The sequence below is a fragment of the Balaenoptera acutorostrata genome, chromosome 6, assembly GCF_949987535.1.
Source record: "Balaenoptera acutorostrata chromosome 6, mBalAcu1.1, whole genome shotgun sequence".
NCBI classification, from domain to species: Eukaryota; Metazoa; Chordata; class Mammalia; order Artiodactyla; family Balaenopteridae; genus Balaenoptera; species Balaenoptera acutorostrata.
Genome location: NC_080069.1, coordinates 48,386,703 through 48,399,724, shown reverse-complemented (window position 1 = coordinate 48,399,724; position 13,022 = coordinate 48,386,703). Strand labels below are relative to the sequence as shown.

Sequence of the window (13,022 nt, the reverse complement as noted above, 5' to 3'; positions counted from 1 at the left end):
CTGAGCCAGATTTCTTAGGGTTGAAACCCTGCTCTACCACTAATTAGCTGACTATCCTGGGCAAGTTACTCAACCTCTCTAATTCTCATGTTTTTAAATAAATTAGGATTATTGTGAGGATTTTGAAAATATGATGTATTGTAAAGCACTTAGCTAGTAGCTGAATGCACTTGATAAACACTAGCTATTACTTTATGGTAATTCTTCAACATATAACTCAGCCACCATCTCTCCCATGAGATGTTTATTGACCTGTTTCAGTGAGACAAATACTCATCTCTGACTTAGCTTTACATGAAATTCTATGCTTTCTCTCCAATTTGGAAAATTCCTTTACTTTGCAACTCCATATTATTATCTTGAGATAATGATGAACTAAATGTGATCTTATATGCAATATGCTCTCTCTGTGAGAGGCTAATTACTCTTTTCTTAGACATAATGTCAAATCCTTGGGAAAGATTTTTAACTCAATGGATCTCAAACTTTATCATTTATGTTTCCCAGATAGGCCAGAACAGAAGCTTTTATTTTGTAACCCACACACCCTTTGAGTCGACTGTGAATCTATAGAAACTGTGAGAAAAACTTCATGGACATGACCAGATGTACATGAGCGTTTTTCTGACAGAATGTTTCAGATGTCTTATTGGATCTTCAAAGTTCATAATCCAATACAAAAAGATATGGACCACAGATTTAGAGACAGATTTGTGACCCAACTCCAGCATGTGAATAGGACTTGTTGGCATTCATTTTATAAGCTATCTTCACCCCGTGCTTCATTTTACTATTTTAAGTTACTTAGTGCTCTTATTCTCCCTTAAGAGTAAAATGCATTTCACCCTACCAATTGCTAAAACATAGTAGGTTCATGTGAGTTCCTGTCTTCTCAATATACCTGAAGTTTTGATTTAATTATTAAGAGAACTTCTTTTTACTTAACAGATATGAATCTGGTGCCTTCTTTATGCAAGGTAGGGTTCTAGGACATGGGAACTTAAAATTAAACAAGAGAGGCAAGTTTTCTGCTGCATTTATAGATTTCTTTTCTAATGTAATAGACTGAAACTAAACAAATAAATAGATTAAATAATAGGTTAACAATACAATTTCAGGTAGCATCATGAAGAAAATGAAGCTAGATAATGGGATAAGAATGATGGAATGATGGGGGGGGGGGTGGTACATTCCAGAGGGTACTTTTGGAAAGTTTCACTGAGAAAATGACGTTTGAGCATAGGCATAAAATGATATAAAGCAGCCAGCCACAAGAATAGGAAAAGAACATTCCAGACAGAAGCAACAGCAAGCACCAAAGAACAAGCTTGATACACTTGAGAAACTAAAACAATTCATTAAAATGATGCTAACAAAGTAAAAATCTTAATTGTTTTAGGTTAACTAAGACAACAATATATTCTTATTGTAGAAAATTTGAAATGTACAGAAAAATATAAAAATAAAATAAACATTTTACATAAAGCCTTTTAAAAGTTTTGTTATTTTGGTATATATCTTTCCAGAATGTTTAGATACTTATATAAAAAAGGGAAAGGCATAAAATACCCTACTGTGTAAAGTTTTTGTTCTACTTTTTTTCCCTACTTTATTAGGAGGAGCATCTTCCTGGGTCATTAAAATTATTCACAAACATAATTGCTAGTGGCTGCATATGATTCCGTTATACAGATGTAGTGTCTTTTATGTAACTAATTTCCATGTTGGACCTTTAGGTTGTTTTAATTTTATTTTTCTATTTATTTATTTGCTCTGAAATAAATTCTGCAATCAATATTTTTATGAAAATATCTTTGTCACTATTTTTATATAGTTCCTTGGATTGGAAGTCTGGAAGTAGGATTCATTTTGATCTTAAACATCAAAATAGCAAAGAGCCTGTCTTAGACTTATTAGACTCGATGCACATTTAATATAAAACAAAATCTTTAAGGAGCCTTTTTAAAGCTACCATTTTGTCTATCTGTCATGTTTATACATTTATATGCCCACTAGTCTTTTGAAAGAATTCATCAACAGAGAAGACCATTCTAGTCTGCAGGAGAGTGGTCGTTAAAGAAGAAAGGACTCTGTGATTTAAAACATGTTGCTAGTGAAAATGACCTCCCAGAGACTCATTAAAATTATGACTACCAGAAGTCTCTGATTCAAGAATTAGGGAGAAAAAAACTTGGTTTCTTTACAATTCAGTAACAGAAAATAATTTCAAAGGTAAGATAACATTTTGGCAATGATGGATCTATTGAAATTTCTACTTACAGCTTTACTTTGAGCTGCCTTGATCTCCACATGTGTTTCAGCAACTGTTTCTGATTCACATGCTTATTTATTGTCTTTCTATCTTATCCTAGAGATAGTTCTGCCCAGTGGAGGAGCAACATCAATAAACTACAAGAGTCTATTAGGTTTAGCCAACAAATGTTGATCTCTCCTGTTGGGTTTAATTTGTTGGTCTATTATCATGGTGGTTCTAATACATCATTTAGTGACCTTTCCTTCTCTATATTCTAGAGCCCATGTAACATTAATCCTTTTATGTACTTACATTGGAGAAGGAATTATTGATGTGCAATTGTCATTCCTGATAATTATGGTGGTGTTGATTAATGTGTAAAAACAGACACATAGCTAAGCAACCAAGGCAGTACACTAGAAGCTACAAAATAACAAGTTTTATTCCTTTGTCTTCCATTGACTTGGAAGACCAACTTGAATAGGCAACTTAACCTCCTTGCTAATAAATACAACCTTATGATGATGCATCTATGTTACCTGTCAAGTGGAAATCATGTCTTGTATCGATTTTTTCCCTAGATGATGGAGTATGTGTCTAATCAAGCTCATTTTAAAGCACTTTGCAAATACAAAGGCTATAAAAATCCTTAATAAGGCTGCTATGTTCACTGGAGTAAAAATGCTTCCTGAAAAATATAATTCCAACTAAGGGTTATAAGATAAAAACACTTCACTTCCATCCTAGGAGAGAACCACCTCTATGACTCTTTCCTTATTTTTTCCAAGAGTGAGAACTGAGGAAGAAATGTAGAACTACTGGGATAAATACAAGATATCTAAAGTTGAATTAGACACCTTCTTTTCATATAAATATATTGAAAGACCATTATAGAAAACTGTGTGGGCCTAAAAATCACTGAAAACACACACACCCCAAGACCATTAGAACTGTGCAGCTCTTCTTTAATATTCTGTTCAACTTAGTCTTCTTATGTATGCTTCATTAAAAATATCTTCTAGGAATTTCTTCCCAGTCTGTTGAGACTAACAACTATCTCACCAGAGAGCTTTTTCAGGGAGGTTTAGGAGTAAATCTGAATGCCACAGCCCAATGGAAGCTCTGAACTGCGCCATGAACATCTTTGACAGACACTGGGGTATTTCTTTTTCCCCTTCTCATCTGTACGTTCACTGACTTGCCAACCATACCAAAGCTTAGACCATGTGTATAACTCATACCCAAGAGGAATTACTTTTTTCTTCTTAAGCCTGGAAGCCTAGGCATGCATGGCTTTAACTTTAAATGGGCAGTGAATATTTCATAAGATAAGAAATTTAAGTTTTAAGGCAAGAAAATTACAGGAGGATTGGTCCCAGATCACCTTTATTTGTCTTTTGGGTATATATGTATGGGTTTTGTTTTTATTTTATTATTTAAAATGCTTACCCTTTCTAGAATGTCTGTATGCATGTGCAAAGCACAGCATGCCCTGATGAGAAAAGGCTTTGTTCAGGTGCTATCCTGTGAGAAGTGATGCTTTTCTGATCCCCCTAATCTTGGTACCAGAATCTTGATAGAATCTGCCAGTGAGAATACACACAATTTCTCTTTTATAATACCCACAGAGGTTCCTAAATATGTGACAATCAGAATAAAATGAGAGTTAGCTGAGATTAATTTAAACCAAAATATATGATTGTGGTAGGGTATACATATACATTCAGATTCATAATTCAAAGCCTAATTATTTTCTTTTTCTTCTTTTTCTATATGGTATTGGAAGGAAGGTACTGGAAGAAGAAATATTTTTCTGGAAAGGTTTGGGGATTAATTTCTCCCAGCCCTACAAAAGAAGGAATGATAGTTTTGCTTGCTAATACTTTGGAATCTGGATTGGTAGGCCATATAAGGTCTACTGGGGAAACAGAAGAAGGTTTGTGAGAGAGAAGGAAGAGATAGAGGGAGGGAGAGAGAAGAGGAGAAAAAAAGGGAGAGAGGGAGAGAGAGAGAGAGGAAGAGGAGAGAAGAGGAGGGGAGAAGGGATAGAGAGACTGATTCACTGAAGGAAACAAAGAGAAAAGGTTTTTCCTCAGATTAAAAGGAAACCAGTTGCAGTAGATGGGGTAGGAGAGGATATAACCTGGTCCTGAAGATCCCAGAGGAATTATTTAAGAAGAGAAAGACTAATGAGTGAAACTCAAAACGAACATTGAAAGAGGTATTATCTGAAGCTCCAGAAACCAAACAGTAGCTTCGTCAATATGTATTAAACACCAGCCATGATTAGAGCAAGACTCTTCCTTTCCTGATTCTAAAGCCTTGGACAGTTGACCCCCGACTCTGCACCAGTAACTAACATCTCGCAAATCGACCAACCTAGCAAAAATGATGACTCTCTTTGCCACAGAGTTTAGCAGTATGTCAGCAATATTGTCCCCTGTGGGCACCCCATTTTTAAGATGCCTCAGACACCTATAAGAGTAAGAATGAGCAGTGAGCACTCACACTTAATACTAAATGTGATGGACCAGACCTGAAAAAACTTCAGACTCCATAAACTCAGAGCAGAAGATGATAACCCCAACAAATAATGAGTATGTGAATTGTCCTAAAGAGTGAATGTATGTATAATCATACATACAAAGACTACATATACTATTCAGAGTGGGCCAGATGGTAACTTAAAAAAAAATTGTTCCCACTTGGAAACTGGTGAAACACTTAGGCTGAACTGCCTAAGGGAACTAACTCAGTTCTTGAAACTTCTCTGTATCATCTGCTAAAGCTTTTCTCTATTCCATGTTGCTCCAAACCCTATCCTGATCTGTGTCAGAACGGTGACTGAATTAGAACTTTTAATACTAACTTCAGACATTTCTTAGACTTTCTAAGACACTCAGATCCACTTTAAGAACAGAGTCTTATCACAGCTGAACAGGAACATTCAGTCTTGTGAGACAGACTCTTTGAAGGCCACGATGCTTTGCTATCATAAGTAGTTATGTGCTCTCATACCAGGATGTGGACCTGAGAGAGGCACACAGGTTTAGATCCTGGTGGTAGCAACATATATTCAAACAAATCTGCACCAGAGGGTCCTTTCTCTCTAGCTGCCTCTATACTCAAAAGCCCTGGCACAGATGGATTTATTTCTTGAGTTTCTCTCCTCTAATGAATCCTCTGAAAGTAACTGATGCCTTATCTTAGGTCAGCTTCTCTCTTAGTCTTGCATTCTGCTTTCTCTGCAATGCAGTCGATGGCTGGGGTTTTATAAACCTACTGGGACTTCAGTGGTATGAAAATGAATTCCACACTGAATGCTGCCTGAACAGAATTTAGTAACACCCCTTGTGGCACCATCAAAAATCCTATGTCGTCTGTTTAAGGATTTAATGCACACAGTCTGAGTATCATACATGTAAATATGCAACAAGATACCGTAGAACAGACTGCTTTATCAGTGGCACTCTACTTAATGCTCCATTAGGTATAACTCTGCAACTATATGGGAGTAGATTCTTCTCTAAAAACAGTAACAATTTCATAGAGTTCAATCCTCATATAACATAGTAATTTAGAAAATGTGAATTATACTTGTTCACAATGGTAAACGTAATAAGGGGAGTCTCCTATATTACTTAAAAACAAAAATTAACAATTAAAATGAATCTAAACTGGAAGGCACTTTTAAAGTCTTCCAGGCGAAGATAAATTCCATTTTACTCTTTTTCTAGCCATGCTTAAATCCTACCAAGCACAGTGACATCACAAGTCAATAAGAAAGCTCATGGCATTTCCATTGTATTTACAATAACATTTGAATCATTACCTCTATCCTTGGATTTGAATGCAACAGGACTTTACTATATAGGAGATTTGTGTTCACAAAATCTCACTATAGCCAAATCTGGAGAATAAATCTGGACAATCCTTTCCATTTTCCCAATAAGACTCCTTTAGATTTCAAATTTTTCAGGCAGACTAAAGAATTGCCTTCCATTTTTTACCAGGTGAAAAACACCGCTAGAGAAAAAATAACCTGCTTTAAAATTGGATGACACCATGTTACTGAAGCAAAGAACCAGGCCATTGCCCAGTGATGGTGATTATAGACTGCAATATAGAAAATTAATATTTGCTAAGCAATGGAAAATTTGACAAGCTGTCGTAACAGTGGGTTTTATTATGAGAAGATGTTGTAGTTTAATGGACAAACTTTGGACTTGATGTTAAAAGGTCATAAATTAATTCTCTAATTTGGCAACCATCTTGCTGGTGATCATGGACAAGGCACTTAATTACTTTGCTCCATCATCTGTTGAAATATGAACACTCAGAGTTTTAAAGGACAATTTGAATTATATATAGAACAAATCCATTTATGTGAAGATACCAAGCAAAAATTAGAAAACAAAATATCCACCTGCACATCATCTGGGTAGGATCTTACTTTTAGGACTATTTCATCTTCCTGTACCTGTTCTTTTTTCTTAAAATGGATACAGTAATAGTACTTACCTCTTTGAGTTGTTAAGAGGAATAACTAGACGATGCTTATAAATCACTTAGCAAAGCATTTGACACCTAAAAATGCTTAGTGAATATTACTTTTATGATTATTATTTATTACTTAAAATGCCCTACAAAGGATGAAACTTTTTCTAATGTTGAGGATAATTGTCAAGAAAAACCATGGGATTTGATTCCAATTTTACTGAGAAGTAAAAAAAAAAAAAACAAAAAACTGAGCCATGAAATTATCCTTGGAGGGTGGGAGGGAGGCTCAAGAGGGAGGGGACATGGGGATATATGTATGCATATGGCTGATTCACTTTGTTGTACAACAGAAACTAACACAGCATTGTGAAGCAATTATACTCCAATAAAGATGTATTAAAAGAGTATAAGGAAACAAATGGCTTATTTCAATATATAAAGTTATATTTACATAAAAGTCCTTTACAATTGCTTTCCAACTACACAGTTTTTCTCTAAAGTCTCATATTTTTCTCTGAGACCTCCTAACAGATCTGCCAAATAGTAGCACTAGTTTGAAATGGTGTTTTGAAAACTAGAAATAATGTAGGCTCTAGGGGAAAAAAAAAGGGTACAATTTACCTGTCTGTTCTGATTAGAGGTACTAATTGAATGTGAAGGTATATGTGCATAAAAATGTTATGCTCCAGTAAGAGGGAATAAAACCCAAAATACATTTTCAAATACTTATTATAGATTCATAAATGTCAATGAAATTTTAAAAGCCATCTAGTACAGGCTTTTATTTAAGGTTTGAATCATTTCTGGAACATTTTTGCTAGCTGGTCATTTAGATTATATTTGCATATCATCAGTGACTAGAAATTTATCACTTCCCAAATCATCCTATGCTGAATTTGGGCAAGAGAAGTACCATGGAAGTAGCACAGGTTTTGGAGTGGGACACACTGGGTGTATATTCTGGCTCACTCATGCATACTGAGTGTCCTCCATAAATACAGTAGTGCTAAGTCTTAGACTCCTTGCATGTAAAATGTGGGTGATGATCTCTACCCCTGAGAGTTTTCTGTGTTAACTTGGCTAAACCAGTCATTTAATTAAACACTAATCTAGTTGTTGCTATGAAAGTACTTTGCAGGTGTGGCTAGCATCTACAGTCAGTTGTCTTTAAGTAGATTACCTTAAAAAACGTGTGTGGGTCTCATCCAAGCAACTGGAAGGACATCAGAACAAAAACTGAAGTTTCCTAGGGAAGAAGTTCTGTTTCAAGACTATAGCATCAGCTCCTGCTGAGTGTCAAGACTACTGGCCTTGGAGAACAGTATGGAGGTTCCTTAAAAAACTAAAAATAGAACTACCATACGACCCAGCAATCCCACTACTGGGCATATACCCTGAGAAAACCATAATTCAAAAAGAGTCATGTACCACAATGTTCATTGCAGCTCTATTTACAATAGTCAGGACATGGAAGCAACCTAAGTGTCCATCATCGGATGAATGGATAAAGAAGATGTGGCACATATATACAATGGAATAGTACTCAGCCATAAAAAGAAACGAAATGGAGGTATTTGTATTGAGGTGGATGGAGTTAGAGTCTGTCATACAGAGTGAAGTAAGTCAGAAAGAGAAAAACAAATACAGTATGCTAACACATATATATGGAATCTAAGGGGAAAAAAAAAAAAGGTTATGAAGAACCTAGTGGCAAGACAGGAATAAAGACACAGACCTACTAGAGAATGGACTTGAGGATATGGGGAGGGGGAGGGGTAAGATGTGACAGGGTGAGAGAGTGGCATGGACATATATACACTACCAAATGTAAAATAGATAGCTAGTGGGAAGCAGCCGCATAGCACAGGGAGATCAGCTCTGTGCTTTGTGACTACCTAGAGGGGTGGGATAGGGAGGGTGGGAGGGAGGGAGACGCAAGAGGGAAGAGATATGGGAACATATGTATATGTATAACTGATTCACTTTGTTATAAAGCAGAAACTAACACACCATTGTAAAGCAATTATACTCCAATAAAGATGTTTAAAAAAAAAAAAAAAAGACTACCGGCCTATTCTACAGATTTTAGGCTCAAGACTACAGCGTAGTCCTGGCAAAGTGTCCAGCCAGCTGGCCTGCTTTACTGGTTTTGAACTTGCCTTCTCCCACCCCCTATCCTTCCATCTATCTTGTTTATTTGTATATGTGTATATATATGTACACATATATACACATGCATATATATACACACACACACATACCCATATGTATACATTTATATAAAGGGATTTTGAAATCTTCTAGGCAAAAATAAATTCTATCTTATTCTTTTGTCAATCATGCTTAAATTCCATCAGGAATACTAACATGGCAAGTTTCTAAGAAAGCTCATGACATTTTCATTGTGCTCATAACAATATTGGAATTGTTACCATTATCTATCTATCTATCTATCATCTATCTATTTATCTATCATCCTAAGGGATAATATATCCTATTGGCATTGTTTCTCTGGAGAATCCTGGCTGACAGACCATCTCACAGTGATAGCTCTTCTGAGGATACAAAGGTACTCAACTCATCGGACTCCCCCATGGCCCCTTTCCAAACATTATCTGAAAATTATCTCCCTGTAGTCTCCCCTGTTAGTCAAAGTTCTAATACAATAAATGCAATATCTGATCCTAGATTGGATCTGGTACTCTAAGCAGTATGGTTAAGTCAATTGACAAATTTGATGTGGACTATAGATTAGGTAAAAGTAGGTAAAAGTATCACCCTTAATAAATACACTGCATTTATGTAAGTGAATATTCTTATTTTTAGGAAATACACACTGAAGTAATTAAAGGGTAGAGGGGCATGGCGTATGCAACCTACTCTCAAATAGTTCTGGAAAATATGTGATACACAGAGAATCGTAAAGCAAATGTGGAAAATGTTAACAATTGTTGATTCTGGGTAAAGAGAATAGAGAAACTCTTTGCACTATTCTTGTAACTTTTCTGTATGTTTAAGATTATTTTAAAATAAAAAGTTTAAAAAAAGCAAAAGTAAAAAGCAAGGAAAATGGCATAGATGGACCCAAACCAAAGCCTTGGCCTTATCAGCACCCCTCTCAGAGCACCTGAACTAACCGGTAGGTGACAATACACTTTGGCTAAGCTTAAAGGCTTTAGCCTGTCAGGCTCGCTGACAATCCTGTTCCTCACACACTGACTGAGCCAGAGTCACATTCAAAGTGGAAAAAGGGGGTCAGCCTACAAGACGATCAGAATGGAGGGTGAAGATGCAGAAGCATGTGGTCATTCTTCCGTCACCAGCGTATATTCTCATATGTGAATGATTTAATATTAGTTTTAAGACTGGATGTAGTTTAAGAACACAAACTCAGTCTGGTTTTTTCCTTAACATACATTTCAAGATGTTTCTTAAGTTCTAGATTGTTAAAACTTTCTCTTGAGTGAAATGAGGCACCAAGATAACCGAAAAGGCCCCAAAAAGGTTACAACTTTCAGATGAGCTGCCCTGCCCTTTTCTCTGATGCAACTAATTGGGACCCACCTAATGGAAAGACAAGGCCATACAGATCCCACTGTTTTCAGAGCTAACCTGGAATCTCCCAGATCTCTCAAAACTTAGCTTCCTAGGAAACTTACATTTGATTAGACACCCTACAATTTCAAGTCCAATGAACAAAACTGACAGGGATTTGCCTTTTCTCTTGTCTACCTCAGAATTCTGTCTGGATGTCCATCACATGGGTTCTTTATTCTCTCTTCTTGATATCTGATGTGTGTCCTCATGAGGCACAGGTGGTCCAACCAGAAAGCTGAAACCCAAATTAGGTTCAGACCATGCTTTATGCCTCTTCAGAAACTACAGGGACTTGGGTAAGAATGTCTGTTACAGGCTGAAAACCTCCCCCTGCTCAGTCATTCCCGGTCCCTGTGCCCTGAGTAAGCTATGACCATTATTAATGCCCACCTCAAAGTAGCACATACATCATTATTCCACACCCCAGGACAGCCACGATCATCTGAAAATGATGTACTAACTGTGCCCCACTGTACATCTATCTTGGAAAAACCTGTCACCAAAGTACAGGAAAAGTTAAAGAAAAGGAAAAGTTAAAGAACTGTGTTACTCATGGCTTCAGAGTACAGGAAGGAACTAAAGAATGGATTCTTCTTCCAGATTTCCAGATGGTGCAAAAAGCCCTGTTGTGAAGGGAGGGTGACATTACCTTCATAACCGTACCTTTTCTGCTGTAGCAAAGCTCCAGATTGTCTCAGTTTCAACTTCACAGTTAAGATGTTTCACAAGTCTCTGTTCTTGTTTAATTTTGTTTTTGTTGTTCTTGCTGAAGGATTTAAATCCTTTAGAAGGCCAACCTTTTTCTCCTTTCAAATCTTTCTCATTCTCCATCTAATCAATCCTACACATAGCTGCCTAATTCATCATCCTTCATTTTACTTCTTTGCTTGAAAAATAACTAAAGACAAAATAAAACCACAAACCTTCACATACAGAACACATTTCAAACTCTTTTATCTGGGCTTTAAGGTTCTCTAGAAATTGCTATAACTTCCCTTCTAATAACTTTCCTTCTGCCCTTTTACACCGACTCCCCACTCCACTCCTGACACACTGCTTCACGTGTTGTCTTCCAAACACACCGTGTGCTCTTCTACCTTGGTGCCATTGCTGATGGCAATCTCGAGTCTGCAGTCATCTAAACCTCCACCTGAGAAAAGCCCACCAATCCCTAGGCTCAGTTTCAATGTCTCTTCTTTTATGAACGCTTCATAATCACCCCAGACATTAACTCTCCTCCTGTTCTGTATTTCTGAAGTAGTTTCCACATGGCTACATGAACTCTCTTCCCATCATGGGCTCTAGGGAGCCCTAGTTTCCTCCTAGGGACTTGACTCTTCCATTTCCTGGTTCATGATCTGAGCAAGTTACTTAATCTCTGTGAGCCTCAGTTTTCTCATCTATAAAACAGGTATTTTAAAAGGTACCCACCTTATAGAAAAAGACTAAATGTGTAAATATTATAAAAAGCACTTGGACTAATGCCTTACAACACAGTAACTGTCATGTGAGTATTTGCCAATATGAGTATTATTCGTGTATACCCCTCCGCACATGCAAACGCATAGTGTTTTGCCTATAGGCACTCTAAAAATATAGGTCAGACAAATATAAAACGAATCCAGGCAGCTTTTGAAGATGTGTTCTTGATTTTCTACAGTAATTCTTCTAATGAACTGACAAATTTGGGTAAGCTGATTTTTAAGTGGATGATGTCTAGTTAATGATTTTTTTGGCTAAAGATAAATAAAATTTTAAACTAAACTGAAAAAAGATCAATCTGTGAAGTTATCTGAGGTAAGGAATCTTATAAGACAGATATTCAAAGTCACGCAGGAGAACTTGGTGATACACAACCCTCAAATAGAGTTTGCATGACGTAGCAAAGAAGATAAAATGCCACCTTCCAGCTTTGAAGGCTATTGCATTTATTGAGCTTGGTGGTCTTATATGAAAGTCAATGTGTCAGAATCCAGGGATCCTAGATTGTATCGCTGACCTTATCAACGAGTCCATTTTGAGTGTAAAAAGATTCTCTTTGTTGCCTAAAATAAAACCATGGTGATTTTTTTTCCAGAATGTTTTTCTGGTTTGTAAAATAATATATATCAAACTGACACAAGGGTATAAAGTTAAATCACATTATTTTGTTTTTAATCAATTGCCTTTATGAAAAGTACATGAGGTCAGGACTACATAACCACTGAACACACGTTTTTTTCCAGCTGCTAAAGTAGAACTATGGTGCACTCTTCAGGCATTCCACCTCAGTATTTGGAGAAGCAATTAGCACAGATTACTATATTCTTTAGTTATGCATAATTGACGTGGAAGAATAAATTTTGAATCCAGAGTTTGGTGTTCAAGTCCTGCTGAATTTCTCACTGTCTTTCTGATCTCAACCACTCACTTCCCTCATCCACACCACAATGTACTGGCCACACAGAAGTACCTGCACTCCTCAGAAGGCACCTGCTCTTCCCCACCCCTCTATCTCTGCACAGGTACAACATCTGTTTCCCTCCTGTCATGTCAACTCCCACATACCCTTCAAGTTCCAGTTCAGATATCATGCGCTCTCCTTTCTAGATTTTTTTGAGCGGGGTTAGCGATGACCATCTCTTGATAGTGCCATGATCCTATCTCTGTTTTCCTCTTACTACAAAGACTT

General features: G+C 36.7%; 1 protein-coding gene across 2 annotated transcripts in view; it reads right to left on the bottom strand.

The window, feature by feature from the left end:
* LINGO2 (leucine rich repeat and Ig domain containing 2) overlaps positions 1-13,022 on the bottom strand; it is a 1,241,515-nt gene that overhangs the window by 288,825 nt on the left and 939,668 nt on the right. The window lies entirely within an intron of this gene.